The 19,881-nt window shown below is 43.3% G+C and overlaps 1 protein-coding gene across 2 annotated transcripts in view; it reads right to left on the reverse strand.

Moving 5' to 3' along the window:
* IL1R1 (interleukin 1 receptor type 1) overlaps positions 1–17,190 on the reverse strand; it is a 76,329-nt gene extending 59,139 nt beyond the window's left edge. The window contains exon 1 of one of the 2 annotated variants that reach the window (XM_033175629.1): positions 16,860–17,190. The gene's annotated coding sequence lies outside the window, so the exon portion shown is untranslated. The remainder of the gene's footprint in view (positions 1–16,859) is intronic. The other variant, XM_033175621.1, reaches the window with a different exon arrangement.
* Positions 17,191–19,881: the final 2,691 nt, after the last annotated feature.

Raw genomic sequence — 19,881 nt, forward strand, 5'->3', positions numbered from 1 at the left:
CCAGGTACAGCACTTCTCTATCTCATGTCCACTCATTCATGATTGTCTGTGCACATGCGTGCACAAGAGAGAGGGAGAGAGAGAGAACTGACACAGAAAACTCTGACTTCACTATAAAAGTTTTAGGCCTGGATCTCAGCAGGCCCGACCCAGAAATGCAGGCCCTCCATGTCTCACACTCACAAGGTTCTCATGAGACAGAGGCACGGAATGGAATTCTGCCTTATTCGTGGAAAATGACGTCTATAACTGCCAAAGGGCCAAGCTATTCTTATTTACTGACCAATATGTTTTCTTCTTCCAGGAAGGCCAGGTCCCTATGAGATGGACACATCTTTTCTTTGGCCTTATTTCAAAGTACAGCATGGAAACCAGTCCATGGCCTTAAGGTGGCCCCACCCCATGTGTATTGATTCAAAGGGTGATCTTAGGTACCGGAATCCTATTTTTGAATGTATGAAGCAAACATGTATCTTCCAGGGCTGCCCTTTTCTTGATTCTGGTTGCCTGGCAGCTTGACAACTTTAAAGGAGGGGCATCTATTACCTTGAGGTGAAGAAGATGAAGGCTGCGAACAAAAAAGGTGTTACATGGCTTTAAACTCCAGGATAGAGTTTAAGTCCATAGCAAGATAATAGCCTAAGCAAAAATATCATTAGCTGTAATATGTACAATAAGAAAAAAAAATGCTGCCAAATAACTAGGACCTACTATCCACTGCGAGATGCATTCTAGTTTCAGAAATATTAAAATGTGGTTTGAAAACATGTGCTAGGCTTTGTGGAGAGAGAGAAAAGGGTATTTTTTTGAACTCCCCAAACTAGGCTTGACATCTCAAGAGTCATGGAGGAAGACTGGACCCACAAACACGAGTGTGAGCCAGGCTGGACTTGGATAGTGGAGACCTTTTGACCACACAGCCAGGGAGGCCCTTCTTGTAGAGCTAGAGGGAAGATCTGCAGAAGGAGAAAGAAGGAAGGCAAGAGCTCAGCTCTGATGGTCAACTCTGGAAGAAGGAGTAGAAGCTGAGTCACCGGGCTGGCAGAGGAGCAGCCTGGAAACAGCAGTCCCCTTCCAGAAAGCAGTGCTCAGTGACACCTGGCTCCACGGCTGCAGGGGCTGCCTTTGGCAAAGTGGAGGAAGCTGACATGAATTCCTAGGTGCCGAGGAGGGGAACAGAAGTTGCTAGAGAAACCACAGGAACAGAAGAGGCCTGGAAAGAAACCAAGGGGTTGGCGGAGGCACATCTGCAGGCAACAGCAAAGTCCATGGTGGTCAGCACCGGGTGGCTGGATGTCCCAGACCCCTGGGTCAATGACATACAGGGCACAGCCTGCAGCAAGGACCCAAGGGCACAGCGTGGCCATTGACCAAGCAGAATGAGCCATCTCCCTGGGGCCAGGTCCACGATGACAGCCTAAGAGGCAAACCCTGCAGGACGCAGATTGACACTAGCGCCTGACAGAGCAAGAGGAAGAGCCCCCAGGAAGCTGCTTGCCAAGACCTGCTGAGATTTAAAGTGAGTTGTGACAGATGTCCTATGTTCCTATGTTCCACTAAAAACCTGGATGTGGACCAAATGTGCTGGAGCTCATTTACTCTTGCATTTGATCATTAAACCAATTTTATTGTGTGCACACCATGTATCAGGCAGTGTTCCAGGTACTTGAGGTGTACCTGGGAACAAATCCAACAAATCCCTACCCACCTGCAGAGCGTGGAGGGATAATACATGGCAAACATAACAGCAAAGGGGATTGTGTAGTGTGTGCAAAGGTGAATTGAAGAAAACAAGCTTCTGCTTCAGGAAACCTGAATTGAGAGCAAATTTGTGTTTAGTTATACAATACATGTTTCCCATCTAAGCCCCACATTTTATGCTGGAGTTGCCTGTGTCTGTGTGACACTGAAGGACGGAAAAATGAACACAACACAGGCCCTGTGCCTAAGGAATTGACAATTCACCAGTGAGTTTACACAATGAGCTTCACGGAGGCAGGAATTCTGCCTTTCCTGCATGTCACAAATGTTTACTAAGCACCTAGTAAAATACATGCCAGGTACCTGGCACATGCACACAATGCACACATGACACACGTTCATGCAACCCACACCCACATAGCACATGAAACACACACAACACACACACAACAAACATGTACATTCACTCCATACATACAACACTCATATACAACATATGATATACACTGACTCAATACACATGAAAACCCACACACACATTCATAAAACTACACATGAACACCCACACACTCAAACACGTACACTTACACAACGCACACATCAAAGGTTTCATGCTAAAGACTTCTCACTTTTTTCACTTTAAAGACCACTGAGGGCTGTAGGTCGATCTGGCCAAAGAAGCACTGAAAGTTAATTATACTGAGGCAGTAAATGAAAGCTTTGATACCTCAGGGGGAGGTTTGCAGACTGAGCCATTTCAGGAGATCACCACTTGTCCACCTGAGTTCCCAAAGGGGCCATGACAGAGTTCCGAGAGGGGACTAATGACCACAAGAATGATTTACAGAGAGTAGAGTGGTGGCTGCCAGGGAGGGAAGGGGGAAATGGTATCAAAAGGTATACATTTTTCATCATGAGATGAATAACTTCTGAGGGCCTAATGGACAACGTGGTGACTATAGTGAGTAATACTGTATCGTACACTTGAAGTTTGCTAAGAGAGTTCATTTTAGCTGTTCTCACCATGCACACACAAAACAGGTAACTATGTAAGGTGATGAATGTGTTAGCCTGATTGTGGTGATCATTCCATAATGTATACATACAACAACTCCTCATGTTGTATACCTTAAATACACACAATTATTGTTGGTCAGTTGTACCTCAATAAAGCTGAAAACTAAGATAATAAAAGAAAATCCACCTATGGAAACGCAGCTAATAGTCTGGGGTTCTTATGTAACTTTTGTTTAAGACTCTTCAAACTATGTCCCTATTAGGCTGAGAAAGCCACTGAGCCCCAAGTGGATCAGGGATACTTCCCAAGCCGTGGTGTTTAATGAGTGCAACAATTGCATTCTGAAATTGCATCATTGGCATCGCAGTTCCAGAACTTAATCTCATGTAGTTAAGTTTAAAACAATAACCTACTGACCATACAAAATTTCTTTTCTAATGTTCAGCAGACCAAAGGAAATACAATTTGGTTTCCATAGCAAATATTCCAACTTCATGAGGGAGTACAAAGCGTTTTGAGAAGAAATGCCCTCCACGGACAGAGGAATATTTCTGAAGTGCAATAAAGAACTTACAGTATCACTAGATATGCTTGAATTATCGAAGAGAAGTTACCCAACGTCAGCATGAAGTTACGGCGTTTACCACCATTACCCTCCCATAAATGTTTTCATTGCTCTACACAGCATATAACCTCAGATATGCTTATTTTGAGTAATCTAAAATAAATGTGAGATGGATAAAAACCAACTATTTATCCTTTTCTATACCTGCACTCCACACACTTCCGTGACCAGGTATTGAAGGGATGTCAACGAATACTCTGACACCAGCTGAATGACACCAGCTGAGTGTCCTACAATTCAATTCAATTCTGATACTAACTGGAGTTAGCACAGACCTCAGGTTGAGGGTTCAGTCCCCCCAAGACTGCCCCCTATTTCAGACACCAAATACAAGAGCCAGGTTGTCACCTATACGTCTGATTGACTGGCTGTAAACCAGGGTTCCTACAGTGCCCTCCTTGGGTTTGATAATTTGCTGGGATGGCTCACAGACCTCAGGGAAACACATTTCCCATCTTATTATGTGCTAAAGAATATGATCAAGGATACAGAAGACAGCCAGATGAAAAGCTACGCAGGGTGGGGTGCACGGGAGGGGATGTGCGCTTCCTTGCCCTCTCCGGGTGGGCTACCCTTCACGTGTTCAGCAGCCCTGGAGCTCCCCAAACCCCAGAGTCCAAGGATTCTTACAAGACTTTGTTACTTGAGCATCACTGATCATTAACTCAATCTCCAGCCTCCAGGCCTTCCCAGAGGATGGGAGTAGGACTCAAATTCCCAAGCTTCTAATCTGTTCTTTCTAGTAACCAGCCTCCACCCAGGAGCCTCATTAGAACAAAAGACTCCCATCACCCAGGAAATTCCAAGAAGTTAGGAGCTCTGTGCTGGGAACCAGGGCCAGAAATCAAATATATATTTTGATTATGTCTCTATATATAACATGTATATATATGTATATTTCCTATATATATTTAGAAAAATCATATATATTTTTTCTTATTCCTTTACAAACATATTCTTCACCATGCCAGAGGGCTGATTTTGACGGAAAACTCCCAGGAAGTCACAGTTTTGGTACTCTTCCAAGGTCCTAATAAACGAAGGTAACTATGGAAACTCAAGCACTCAGAACACTGGGCAATGTAAACGCTCTCTGCTCGGCAGGGTTCCCTCACACGCAAACACCATTTCTGAGAAATCCTTAGTACACCTCCCTGAGGGGACCGCACAGACTCAGACCACATCTAAACAAGCCACAAGCCTGCTCCAGTTCTCTTTGTAACGGGTGAGATTCACTGGAATAAATAAATATGCAGGGAACAGGCCAGAAGAAAGTTAGGACGGATATTCAGAAATAGCTCTTTGTGTACAGAAATAACTGAAGGGAAAGGTTGGCAGCTATTTAAGGATCCAAGAAGTTGGAAGACACTAAACAATAATATTTGCATCCATTTTATTTTGTAATGTCAACAGGACATGTCCATGCCTGCAGAGGCCACCAACAGCAACAAATCACTGACGGGAGAGGCCCACAGTGACCCCCTACCCTGCTCTTTCCAGCTGTGTTTCATCAGCTTCTCTTCCCTCATCCGTTCATGGGGATGACATTGTCCACCTTGGGGAAGCGCAAGCATATGGATGAATACAAACCGAGTCCTTGTTGTGGTGGTTGGCACTCAGGGCTTTGCGTTGTTGTTTGGTCAAGCCAAAAATAGACAGACGAGGCACCATGATTGCAGGCGTACCATTAAGTACAGTAAGAATGTCTTCCTAATCCAAAACTGGACATGCGGTTTGATGAGAAAAGGGATAAACATGAGATGGTGTTACCCAATATTTAAAACCAAGACGTCAATATTTTATTTTCTTACTTAGTCATGTGTCTCAGATTCATGTCATTAAGCATTACCTTTTATTACAAAAGTCATTTTTTCCTTCCCCACTTATCATGAGAGTCTTTCAAACTCAGCCAAACACATCACAATGGAATTATGAATAAACATGAGAACAGTAAGAAGTGGAACTGAGAAGTTAGAGACATGCAAATTTTATCTAGGAAAATGTTACCAGGTCATAAAGAAGACAGTAGGACCAAGAGTAGAAAGTGCTAATGTAATTTCACCATTTCCCCCACTAGAAGGAAAAATGAACCCAAGAGGAGGTTTTCAGCACGGGTGGATGACCTTTCTGCTGCTGTTGTTGTTTTGTTGTTATGGTTGTTTGTATCCTCTAACGTTGCTAACACAGTACAAACCACCGAGTTGAAAATCAGACTTGGAAAAAGTGATCTCAACTATGCGAAAGCTGACCTCCCTCTGCTCTTCTTTTTGGCTAATCACTAACAGCACTTATGAACTTTATTACAAATAAAATTATCAGAATACATGTAAGAGCAATTAGATGTAATAAAATTAATCCAGAAATGCTATTTGCAGAAGAGTCAGCCATTTATGCCAAAATCTGGCTTCCTTTAAATTTTGTCTTCGTATTTTGAAAAGGAAAAGCAAAAGCAGTTACCATATTTACTTGAGAGTCAACACAGCCAAAAATTTTTAATGCCATGCTAAGCAATCCAGTCTCCGAACATCCACACTTCTTTCTGTCTTCAGGGTTCACTGTTATTACTTGCCAAGATTATGTGGAGGAACAAGAAAAGCTCTTAAACTTTTTTCTCAGCATGGTGGTTGAAGAGAGACAAAGAAAGTGTTGGAAGCTAGAGAAACAGAGAGATGTCGAAGGCAGCAATGCATTGGGGGACATCTGAACCATCCCAACTCAGGGCAACTCACCCACCTCGTCAATGCAAAGCTGAGGATACTGCAACTATGCAACCTACATGGGCCACACAGTGAGACAAAAACACAATTTCCTTCAAAATAATCCAGATTCGCCATATAAATACTCCTGAGCAAGCTCCTACTTGCTGTTTGCTACAAGCTTGGATGTCAAAACCTGCCATGCAGGACTCCACTGCCTCCCAAACAAAGCCCAGACCACTCAGTCTAGCATTCCAGATGCTCCTCAATCTCCCTTGATCCTACCTTTTGGAACATGTCCCTCTCCTTGCCCTTGATGGGCCCATGTTTACTATGTATCAGTTTCCTTGCAAGTTTCCCTAATCTCTACCTCTTTTCTTGCTCATGCAGTTTCCTCTGCCCAGAATACAATCCTTCTTTCTCCTCCAGCTCAAGCCCTCTTCTTCCTCCTTCTTCCCCTCCAACACCTATCCTAAATACTGCACCACTTCTTTAGGGTTTTCCCATCCCTCCAACAAGGAGAAACAGGCAACTATCTCTCCCTGCTCTGAAACCTTGAGGTTTTTCATCTCCCCGTCTCCGATGGCACTCTGCAGCCCCTACTCTGTATTGCTTGAGTTCTCTCCCATGCTGCTTGGTTAATATGCTTAAAAGTAGGCTGAGATTGAGTACAGCTTGAACAGAGAAGATGTTTAAATATTTGCCAAATAAATGAAAGTGGCCACGTTTATACAACTTATATTCACAGTGCCTTAAAAAATTGAAAGCACACTTACTAGGTAGAGAGCCCTTGATAACTTCCAGTACAAAGGTTTCTGGGGAAATAGTCCTAAATTCCCCCACCAGGCAGATTTGGCAATCACTATGGACAGGTTTGGTCTAACCAGCTTCTTGTTTACTTGGGTAATTTACCGACTCGGTGACTGTCTACTTCTCGGGTCAGTGGTTCTCAACCCACATTACACTAACTGCACAGTATGATTACCTAAGGAGTTTAAAAAGCCGGGCCACATGCAGTCCCATCACATTAGAACCTCTGGGGTTAGGATCCAGGCACCAGTGTTTAAAAGGCTCCCAGGTGATTCCAATATGCAGCCGGGGTTGACAACTACTGGCCTCGATGACAAAGAGTAATTCCATTCAGCAGACATTTCCCCTATTTGTATGTCACTGAGGCAGCAGCAATGTCCACTTTCAACACTGACATGGCGGATTGGGGCTCAGCCAAGAAAGAGAGTTCAACTCCAGAGGCTTATGTTCACACACACTAGGTTTCCCTAGAACAATACTTTACAATCTGGACATCAGTTCCAGACTAAAATAAATGTCTGCCTCTACCTCCAATCCAAAGCATTTTTTACCTTCCTATGAGCCTAGGTTCTATATATGTATATACACACACACACATATATATTATATATATATACACACACATATATTTATTTTATATATACACATATACATTATATATAAAAATATATATATATCACATTTCCTTACCAACTTAAAATAAATTTCAGCTGGAGAAAAAAAGCAGCTTAGAGTTCTGATCTTGCAGTTACATAAATCCCAGAGTTTGAGGTTGATGATAAAGATTCAAGCACAGTGAGTGATACCGAGTGTAATTTCCCACATTATCAAAATAGCAAAAATGTAACCCCCCCCTTCTCCCTGTGAGTCAGTCCAGAAACCCACTGTGTTAATCTTGAGAAATGCTTAAACCTTGAGGGAAACTTATTCAAAGAGGTTGTCATGGCAGGTTCACATGAGACTTTTTAAATCAAGTAAGTTCCAGTACACATTCCCTCACTGTTGACAATCACCACATATTTTCCCTCCAGGAAAGAACCCCTGTGAACCTCGCGTGTGGTTTTACAGATTCTTTAGCAGACAGCTGACACCATTTGTGAAACCAAGTTTCCCCACGCACTCCACGCGGTGTGTTTAACCATTCCAGAGAAACACCTACAAAGTCCCTAGTTTATTTGAAGTTGTGATATGCATTTCATTTGTATTAATTTGGGCTTCAATATTATATACTGATCATTTCAGTAATCATATCTCTTTTAAAAACTAGTTTATGGGTACCATGCACTAATTTGGATAACTCATAGAAGTGGCAGAAGAGAGCCTGAATGGCATGCTTGATATGAATGAACTCAAAAGCCAGTGCCCGAACAACTATGACTGCTTGAAGGACATCTGAGAAAGAGCTCCTCCATAAACTGGTGTTTCCCTTCCTCATGTTCCTTACTATTTCAGCACAATGATGTGTACAGAGCTGAGAGAGTCCAACAGACCCATGTTCAAATTCTGACTCTGTTTTTGATCTCCTGTGACCTGAAGAAACTCACCTGCTATTTTTAAGCCTCAATTTCCTTAGACACAAATCAAAAATCATAAAGCCTGTGTAAGGAACACAGTCAATGTGTAAAGCTCCCAGACATCGTGGGGAGGAGACAGATGGCTGCTGATCCTGGCTGGTTCTAGAATAGCAGATGAGGTGGGTACCTGGGCTCCAGGACGAGGAGGCTGAGCGTCATTGGTGCACCCTCCAAGACTGGCTGCCAATCAGCCTAGAGCAGGGCAAGCGAGACCAAGGAGACAGCAAATAAAATTGCAGGCAATGAAAAGTCTAGAAAAAATGTTCCAGGATTTCCAGTCAAGTTCTATCTTCTCACTAACTCCAGGAATAGAATGAGGGAAGCCACATCAATATTCAGGGGGCATAATCATGGCTTTGGAATGTTTTGGTTTTGTGGCCCATGTTGGAATATGTTGTTGGTGTACATGACCGAACGGCTCTGGTCACCAAAAGCAACACTGCCTCCCTCAGACAAGAAGAGACTCATGGTTAAGATGTTCAGCATTTTTGGAGAAAAGATGGATAACTTATAAGCACATTCACCGCTAATAATTTCTCCCCAAAGGATAAAAGAAGGCAAACTTCCACAAAAGACACAAATGTGCTTTGAGCCTATTCTATAGCAATGGCTCATTCCCTTGTTCATTGATTCAGGAAACAGACCTGAAACTTAGTAAAAACCTTAGTCATACCATTGTCACCGGCTGCTTGAACACAGTGTCTTAGCCTGGGCTGCTGTAACAAATGATCACAGATTGGATGACTTAAGCAACAAATATTTGTGTCTTACTGTTCTGGAAGTGTAAGATCAAGGTTCTGACAGATCCAGTGTCTGGTGAGGGCCCACTTTCTGGTTTGCAGACAGCTGACTTCTCATTGTATCCACACATGGTAGAAATAGAGCTAGCTAGTTCTCTGACCTCTTCTTATAGGGGCACTAATCCCATTTATGAGGGCTCCACCCTCATGACCTAATCATCTCCCAAGCATCCCACCTCCTAACTCCATCACTGGGATTAGGGTTTCGACATAGGAATTTAGTGGTGGCTTGGGGGACACACAGATATTCAATCTATTGTACACAGATAAAGGAAAACCCAAAGCCTAAAAAGAAAATCTATTAATCTTAAAGTATTTATTTCCATTACAATTAACACAGACACATTTCAAGTTTTATAACCACATTTCTAGACTTTTCTATGGTAAACACACTTTTTGCTGCCTCTTTTACCTGGCATTAGCACTTGACAACCCCCATCCCATGTTACATCTGATTGGGGCAACTCTGTCTGCGTTGAGTACCTGGAATTCACCAGAAGTCCCTTCTCAGAAGCAAGCCCTGCCCTCCTTTCCCTGGACTGGGAGGTGAAGCTCACTGAAGAGGATGAGCTGACTTTGCAGTCTTCCCACTTCCTGCCCAGATGTTCCTGTGTCCGTGGAAACCTGATCCATCAGTACCTCCTCAGGGCCAGCAGTTCCTGAGACCTCCCTCAAACACCTCCCACAACACACACACTCACACTTGCACACACACACACATTAATCCCCACCCTGTGCTGGCCACAAATGACTGTTTATGATAGTTTTGCCTCCAAAATGGGCCTGAGTGTCTTATCAACAATATTTTGTCTCAGTCTCCTGTGTTTCTTCACACAATGGAAGCACCTCTGGGCTTAGAGTCTCCAAGACCCTAAGACTGGTAGAGTACACACCCCTTCCCCAGAGCCGTGACAACACTCCAGACTCATAAGCAAAGCAGCCTCATCATCATGGAACCAGGGTGGCCAGCATGAAAGACGATGCATAGTAGAGACACTCTCCTCAATGCCTTCCCCGGGTGGTGGGGCTTCAGGAATTTTGTTCTATTCTGAGCACAGAGAGCCATGGCCTCAGATTTCAGGGTTGGGAGGAAAAGTTCCAGTTCTACTCTTTGCCCACTCAGTGGTCCTGAGGAAAGCTCTTAGTTGGTCACCTCTCAAGTTAGAAAGATAACCCTACGTACATCTGGAGAAAAGGATGTCAGAGAAGCCCTACTTGCAGCTCTCTCCTGAGACCCCATCCCTGAAGGACTCCCTGGCACCAAGCAGACCCCTGGGGCAGATTTACCCGTGCTCTGGTCCAGAACCTAGAGGTGGCTAGGTGCTCTTCACCATCCCCTTCCTGCTTTCCTTCTCATTGCTGACATTTGATTCTGTCTCGCAAATGGCCTATAAGCTGCTCTGAATTTTCTTCATCTTTCTATTTCCCCTTCCACTCCTTCTTCCTCTCACCATCCCCAGCACTTGGCACAGGGCTTAGCACAGGTTGGACATGCAATAATAATCTGTCAAAATTATCAGTCAGTTTATTAATGCATGAGATAATGAATGAGAAAGGCCTTTATAAACTGAGTTTTATTTCGGAGAGACGTAGAATGTATTTTCGTAAAATGTCTCCACTTGTCTCACACGGAGGACAAGGCTGGCCAAGAGATACAGTGTTCTGGTCACCAGCCCTATATGCAATGTCAGCCGCATCATGACCTCTTGTGGCAAATACAACATAGTCTGACAGGTGCTTGTGTATAGAACCACACCTCCCTGGTGTCATTCAGGTGGGCATTTACATCTATAAGGTAAGAGTTTACAGACCTTGGCACCATCTTCCCAGCCCATGACTAAAGTCAACCTGAAACTCACAATAAAAGCCAAACTCCTTACTATGGCCCTAAACGCCCCCCATCCTCTGGCCTCTGCCTGTGTCTCCGGCTCACCTTGGTCTCCCTTCCACTCTCTTCACTGGCCATAAATGGAGCTGCTTTCTGCTCCTCATGCTGGGCTTCTATGATCTGCTTCTTCTGCCCTCTGTCTGGCTGGTTCCTTCTCATGCCTCAGACCTTATCACTTCACCTTGAACAGTCTCAATCACCGGGCTAATGTGGATCACGGCTCCCTAGTCGTTGTCTCTGCAGCCTGTTGTCTCTGTGTTTCACAGTGCTCAGCACACGGGTGCCAACTCCTGCGGCTGCCTAGCTGCTTCGTGCAACCCTGGTGGGGTCCACTCACCCTTGTGCCATCCCATGACTGGACACACAGCAAAGTCTCAAAACACAATCATCAAATGAAAAAAGTTGTGATTGCAAATGGTTTTAAACTAATTGAATAGATGCCCAACCTGAGTCAACAAAGTACATGTCAAACGTGGTTGTATTTGCCACAAGAGATCACAATGGGGCTGACACTGCGTGGGTCATGATATGAGATAGGAAAATTCAGAAAACTTAACTAAGTTTGCAGCTTTTTCCTTTGAGACTGCCAAAGTCTAATAAAAACCATTTTGTTAGCAGACACTGTTGAGAAGCACATGGAGAAGCATTCTTTCAAACATTCCTGGTGGGAGTGTTAATTGGTGTAACCTGGTAGGGTGGGGGTGGGTAATTCTGAAATACGTATCGAAATCACAAGTGTACACAGCCTCTGACCCCACAATTCTGCTTCCAGGAATTTAACCAACAACTTGTAAACACTTCTGCAAAATTACAAGGGCAGGCTGTTACTGGTTGCGACATTGGCTGAAATAACAAAAGATTACAAACAACCTAAATGTCCACTGAGAGGCTGAAAATGCACCTCCTTTGATACAGTCATGGATCAAGGTACAGAAGGTGCACACTATGAGTATGAAAGAGGTGGAAGAAAAAACTAGAAACTATTAACCAGACTCACCTATTGGTGAGGAAGAGGGAAAGAAGCGTCTGCAGAAAGGGAAGAGAAGGACACGTCCCTGAAGAACCTTTTAAACTGTGTTACCCCTTCAAAAGCAAATAAACCACACGTCATCTGCTCAAAAACATTAAAGAGTTTCAAAATCATATGGAAAAGTTGAACCAAAAAAAGTAAAATTCCATTTTATATTATAGTCCTTTCCCCCCTTTTATAACTGGAAACACTAAGCAAAGAAAAGGGAGACAAGTTACCCAGGAGAAATGAAGCTGTCCTTGGCTCCCAAGCTAGCACTCACCATACTCCATCCCAGCCTCCTTGGAGACATTCTCTGGAGTTCCTTGCTGCAGATATGGAGGGTCAATAGACAGGAAATATAAAGAAATATCTCTCAATATTCTAAACGTCCATCATGTCTGGTTTGGTGTGATAAATTGGATGGTCCTGCCAGGGAGGATCTGGTCTGAAAAATCAAATCCATTTCACATTGGCCCATGTGGGTTCAGAGAAGCGGAGGCTGAGCCCTGCCTGATCCCCAAGTTGAGGAGTTGTTGTGGCTGAGTTTTCAGGTTCAACACCTCCAAATGCAGTAGAACTGGACTCTCAGCACCTTGGGATGGAAGAACCGAGTAAACCAGCACTCAATTGTCCAGGCCAGCGTGGCTCAGGGGCTCAGAAGGCAGAGAGACTTGGTGCAGGCTGATGGATCTCTCCTCACTAGCCCGCGGCTTTGGGAAACTCAGTGAACTTCTCAGGGTCTTAGCTTGTCTGGACCTAGAGCTGGAATAATGTTTCAAGGTTGTGAGAAAGATTCAAGATAATATACTTAAAGAACCCAGAAGAGTGCATGTTCCTTTAGTAGGTGACTCAATAAACGGTAGTCATGTGCAAATAAACAGCACAAACATCACCAGTGGCCTCAAACCATGTGACATTGTCTCTAAAGTTCGGTCCAATCTACCCTCACCCATGGGCTCCAGAGTGAGCCTGTCTGCATCGTAATTCCAACGCTGCACTAACTACTGGTATAACCCTAGCAAATCACTTCTCTGTGTCTCTGTTTCTTAATCTGTAAAATAAAATGATGGTACTGATTATTTCATACGAGAAGTACTTAAAACCAGGTCTCCTACCTACTAAGTGCTGTATTACATATTAGTTTTTATTATTATTATTCAGTGCCGAGTTCAAACCATGACTAAATGTCAGTTTGGTCCTGATTTTTGCAGCCCAGCACTGAGCTGGGAGTCAGAGTGAAAATCGACGCCTCCTTAAAGTTTTTGATATTCATGCCAAGTCCATGACACTTGTACCTATAAAGACAGTGTTCTCCATTTTCCTGGTCCTATCCTTGGCTTGCATTCATTTGTTTAATATCATTTCAGAGCTTTAAAGATTTACTCAGTAGAAACTGAGACTCACCCAAACTAAACTAAATAAATAACCAGTTGCCCCTAGAAAAGCTCTATTTAGGTTGTTTTTTTTAATCTTCTGGGATTCCTTTTTGGAATATTCCTTTCTCCACAGAACTGGATAAATATGTTTCTACCTCCCTTACATTGACTCATTTGAGAAACATTGATTGATCCCCCCTGTGGGTGTCAGACCCCAAAGCAGGCCCTGGAGAGAGTTATACACATGAAACCGGCCCCTGTCTTTGAGGAGCTCTCAGTCCACTGGGGAGTTGAGCAAAGCCCATGGATGATGAGCATCCTACAGGAGGGGGATGGCTGGTTTTCCTGTAAGCGAATGGAATAGATAAGCAACAAAATAGAAACCTTTTTAATCTAAAATGTATCCATGCACTGCTGGAACCCACCAAACACTGCTACTGAATCTAAGAACCAATAAACATAATATGTTATACACACCACATACACGCACACACACTTCCCAAGTTTAGAATTAGAAGACGTCAAAATTTTGGCATGCAGCTCTCCAGAAACTATATATTTTAGAAGGCAAGACTTATCACTAAACTTTACAGTAACAACAATAATAATAATGCCATTTTGCATTTTTACTTTTCTAGTATTTAAAAAGCTTGTCTCTATCTTGCCTCTTTATAATCCCAGTACAATCTTGTGAGGTGCCTCGCACAGGCCTTCTCTCTACATTTTATAGCTAAAAAGGAGACAGAATCACAAAGACTGAGGTTTGCCCCAGGTTACTCAATCAGTAAAAATTCAGAGCAAAAGCATCCAGTTCTCTCGCTCTCTCAGCAGACTTTCTGAGAGACATCAAATGAGGTCAAAGTCCTCAGAAATTAGGTTGGCAGAAGTTACTGTAAGAGGTGACTGCCTTGGCAATGAGTAACCAAAAAAGACGAGAGGGTGAACCCAGAGGGGCAGAATTGGAAGCCAGCAGATTTTGCAAAGGGTTTCCTTAAGGCAAATTAAGACAACAAAATATACCTTTGCCTATTATCAGAGTAGTACACTTTTCAACAAATTATAAAACCCGATGCCGATGAGAGTGTTAGAAAATGTTCACACAGTGCTGGTGGGCATGTAAATTAATAAAACTTTCCTAGGATTAATTTAGCGGCAGGGATCTAGAGTTTCTAAAATGCCCATGCTCTTTGACCCCTACAATTCTGCCTCTGAGGATTTATCTCAAGGAAAACTCATGAGGAGATGCAAAGGTTTAGCTGCAAGGGTGTTAGTGTTAGTACTGTTAATAAGAGAAAAACAATCAACCACCTGCTAACAGGGTTTAATAAACTATCTATGCAATGAAATGGAAAAGCTTTTGTAAAAGAAAATTCATTCTCATGACAAGATGCTCGTAATACATTGCTGTGAGGTAAAAGCAGACAACCGAATAGCATGTAGAGTACAAGTATATTTCTTCAAACTGTAAATGAACTCAGAGACAAATGTACCTACCAAAATGTGAACAGCGTTTATCTCACAGTGGTGTGTTTTTACTTCTCGTCTTTTACTATTCTCTCTATGTATTTTTTACAATTTTATTCTTGACAATGAGCTTGTGCTGTTTGTGTAAATGTTTCAAGGACGTATTTTAGAAGTATACCTTCACTATTCTTTGAGCACTCGTGTCAAGTTCTCCTCCTAAGTAAACTAACAGTCTTGTGCCCAATTGGGTTTATCAGTTCAATGATTAACAACAGCATGTAGCATTAGTAAAGGTCATAAGAATCTTTTTAAACTCATCACTACCACTAGGCAGATCAAATTCATCTCAAGCAGTTTTCTTGGTTCTTTCTGGACAACTTGGTCTTCTTCCTTTTCCTAACAGATCAACACATTTACAGTAAACACCAATCTCCTGCATCGAATGCACACACACAGACACACTCACACACAGACACACACACACACACAGAGACACACACAGACGTCACTGTTCTCCAGCTGTCTCACAGGTGAATGCCATGACTCACCAAACCAGTTGGTCCTTAGCTGTATTTTTTGAAGCATCCTTCCCTACCATCCACTCCTCACACCCTCACCAACACAACAAAAAATTCACATTTTACATAAGCAATAAGGAGTTATAAATTGAATTGAATACGCTTCACTTGGTTCTCCTTTTTGTTTTGTTATTTTCTTTCCTTAATCCTTCAGGTTCAGTCCCATTTTCTCATTCTTATGCACAACAACACTATCAGTAGGAATTATGGGGATCAAAGATAAACGGAGATCAAGGATAAATTATGGAGATCAAGGATAAAAATGCAAGACAATGTTTATAATCCCCTCTGAGAGTGCACGGTCTTCTCTACAGCTGTAGGTGCAACATTGGCAAAGCTTCTGAGGGGGGAAAAAACATGATCAGGCTTTTAAGATTACCTTTGAAGTCCTTATTGAAGAAAGCGTATACAAGTTTTGCCAATACAATGCATTATACCTTTAAATGAAACCAATAGAGGCTGCTGTTAATAATATAACACCTTCAGGCCGGGCGCGGTGGCTCATGCCTGTAATCCCAGCACTTGGCAGGCCGAGGCAGGTGGATCACCAGGTCAGGAGACTGAGACCATCCTGGCTAGCACGGTGAAACCCCATCTCTACTAAAAATACAAAAAGTTAGCTTGGCATGGTGGCACGTGCCTGTAGTCCCACCTACTCAGGAGGCTGAGGCAGGAGAATCGCCTGAACCCGGGAGGCGGAGGTTGCAGTGAGCCAAGATCGTGCCATTTTACTCCAGCCTGGGTGACAGAGTGAGACTCCATCTCAAAAATAAATAAATAAATAAATAAATAAAAAATAGCACCTTCAGTCAAACATTGGGTGAGACTATGCCTCTCTAACATTGTAGAAGCTTAATGGAAAGTGATAAAACAAGTCTCAATTCTTACAGTAATAACAGTCTTATAAAACGACTTCACTTACGACGCCTTTCACTTCACATCTCTCACCACATACCAAAAGTCAGGTAACTATTTGTGGTTTATAAGTAATATACAGTTATAAAGCATATTTCCCATATATTTCATAGTTAGTCTTCCATAGGTAATCACAGTTGATCTCTTAATGTGGCTCATAAATACATCTTAAACACGTCTACGCTCTGTATAACACACACAGATAACACATACGCTCTGTATAACATACACATATAACTTCAAGAAATCCTTAAAATGTTGTTTCAACAAACAACATAACATTACCTTTTATCAGATTCTATTTGTCTTTCCTAAATACCTCATTAACGTGTAAGTAAACCCCAAAAAAGGAGGGGAAAAAATGCAGAAACAAAAAACCTGCAGTGCAATTAATCATCTTACCGTCTCCGTTCTTCATCCTTGGGGCATTTGGGAATGGCTGGCCTCCCAGGAGGTGGAGAATGTCGGGGTAATCTGACAAGGTCTCTTTTCCCAAATGAAGCCTGCCGAGCTGATGTTGGTTATTAAAAACGAAAGTGCGTTTTGAAGTCAGCCCTGGCTAGAGTTGTTAATTCAGGTCTGTGCTGCAGCAGAGTGACAGCTCACATCTTGCCAGACGCCCCAGCTGGTGCGGAGGCTCAAAGGAAGGAGAAAGTGGGGTTTTGGAGATGGCTGTGTCACAGCCTCTGAGGCCTTTAATCCCTCGGCCATGACACATCTGGGGAATGATGAACAGGAAGCTCAGAGCCAGGCAGACAGCCAGAATCACTCAGCAAACGTGCCAGATCCTTAAGAAACACCAACACCCACAACTGCACAAACACCCACTACTGCACGGTAACCTCTAGCGCTTCCCGAAGCTGCTGCTTTCCTCTCATGACTTTGTGTTGAACCTGGACAAGGTCTGCTGGCTGAATCCAGCTCATTATCATGTTCCCATCATCAGAGTATTGACCAGTCAGTCCCAGGCCTGTAGTGGCATAAGCTTTCCCCTTCTGCCTACCTCCCAATCCTGAGAGCAGTCTCCCTAGAGGCAGCCCAGGCCATGCTGCAGGACTCTTGATTCAGGTCTGCTCGTGTCCTAGATCCCGGCCACTTCTCATGGTGCCCACCACCCCTGCCATGTGCGCTGAGAACTCTGGAAGTCTCCCTTCACCACACCCTGAAGGGAGGGTGACCACTGATCACCCCTCCGCTCATGGAGATGAAAGCCGGAGCCTCCGGCTTCCACAAACGCAACCAGATACACCTAGGAGAGCTGGTGCTGCCAAGCCTCCTCTTTTTTTTTTTTTTTTTTCTGAGACTGAGTCTTGCTCTGTCTCCCAGGATGGAGTGCAATGTCACAATCTTGGCTCACTGCAACCTCTGCCTCCCAGGTTCAAGCGATTCTCCTGCCTCAGCCTCCCGAGTAGCTGGGAATACAGACGCCCGCCCCCATGTCTGCTAATTTTTGTATTTTTAGTAGAGATGGGGTTTCACCATGTTGATCAGGCTGGTCTCAAACTCCTGACCTCAGATGATCCACTCCCCTTGGCCTCCCAAAGTGCTGGGGTTACAGGCATGAGCCACTGCACCTGGCCTGACTCTTTTATTTCTCTCATACCCCCTCCTGTGCCCTGCACTCAGATGAACTGGTGTGAGATGATATCTCGTTATGGTTTTGACTTGCACGGAAATTTAAATTCTTTAGGCCCATTTTACAGGTGAGGAAAGTGATTGAAATTACATAAGTACTTTCCCCAAGCTCCCTTAGTCAGGCAGGGGTGGAGCCCAGGTGGAGCCCAGGCTTGCATTACTCTTCAAATGTTACCAGGGATCCACCGCAATTTACTTGACAACAGGTCTTATCTCCTCAGGAACAGTGCAAGTCCCTAGCAGCCATTGTCTCATACTTCCTGGCACCCTTTCCAGAGAGCACCCCAAAGACCTTCCAATTCCAGGCTATTACCAAGCAGCTGGATTAATTGGCAAATTATTAGTTCAAGGATTTTTCCGGCCCTCTTTTCCACTCCAGACAATTTCTTCTCTCTTCCTCCTTCCCACTTCTCAAAAAGGAGAAAAATTGGAGGAATCTGCACTGTTTAGTTAACATGTGTGAACATACACACCACACATATGCACCCACACACGCACTTTTGCCTGGGTTTTCTCAGCTGTATTATTCCCCTACAGAGTTCAGGGAAAACAAATAGTCATAGTTGGCAACAAAATTTCAATACCAGAAGTTAATGGATAATCTCCCAAACTCTAGGGTCCTTTATGAAAGCTAGAGTCTAGAATTCCCTGAGCCAAGCCCAGAGCTTTTAACATTTAAAGTATCAGAAGGCGTCATTCTAATACAATTTTATCAGTAACGTGGTCTTTGTCGAACTCTAGAATGTCTGTGTTTATACATAAAAGGTCAGAAATAACTCAGTATTTTCCCATAACATTCTTATGGAAAAGTTTACACATTCAGAATTGATTTTTATTTATAAATGTCTCCAATGTGGCTGTAATCCATGTGTTTCTTACAACTCCCAACTGAAAAAGGAGAATAGGAAGAAGCATGTTCAGTATATGTATGCACGTGTGTGCATGAGCATGTGTGTGGGTGCATGTGTGTGCAAGTACGTGCATCCTTAGAATCTAACCTTGGCTCCCCCTCAACATGCTACAGGTCATTAAGAGAGCACAGGAGACTTCTGCTTTCCTAAGTCCAGCAGTTCTGTAATTAGAGAGACACCAACCTGGATACCAGCAGACCTGGGTTAAAGAGTTAGCTTTAACTTCATCTATTTATCTTTGGGAAAATCACTTCACCTCACTGGATCTCAGTTTCTACATCTGACAAAAAACTAAATAAAACAGAACAAAATAAAACAGTATAGTCTAAACTCTTGGGACCCAAAGTGTGGCCCATGAGCCAAGAGCATCACCAAGGAGCACAATGGAAATGCAGAACATTAGGACCCACCCCAGAACTACTGAATTCAAATCTATATTTGACTAAGCTTCCTGGGTGACCTGTGTTCACATTAACACGGGGAGCACTAATTGACCTGATCTTCAAAATGCTTTCCAGTGACACATTCTGTTAGTTTAACCATTGTCTCTTTACACTAGAAAAGTAACCATGCCATCCCCGATGGCCACTGGCAACCTTTGTGGTCAGGCCCTAAGGATCTGGCTTGAGTGCCTGGCTGCTTATCATACTCCTGTTGCAGACAATGATACATGAACAATTCATATCATCCCTATGACTCTTCCAGACCGCACAGTGTCTTCAGCTTTCTATCAAACCTCTGGGGAGAATGCCATCCCTTAATTCTTCATACCTCCAGACAGACAGCTTCTACATCCATTACCGAGTTTAAGGGATTTTGCAAGCACAGATGAGGGAATGGGAAATATTCTAGAAGAATGATTACAGGGATAGTCTTTC

The sequence above is a fragment of the Trachypithecus francoisi genome, unplaced genomic scaffold (genome assembly GCF_009764315.1).
Source record: "Trachypithecus francoisi isolate TF-2019V2 unplaced genomic scaffold, Tfra_2.0 Lachesis_group17, whole genome shotgun sequence".
NCBI classification, from domain to species: Eukaryota; Metazoa; Chordata; class Mammalia; order Primates; family Cercopithecidae; genus Trachypithecus; species Trachypithecus francoisi.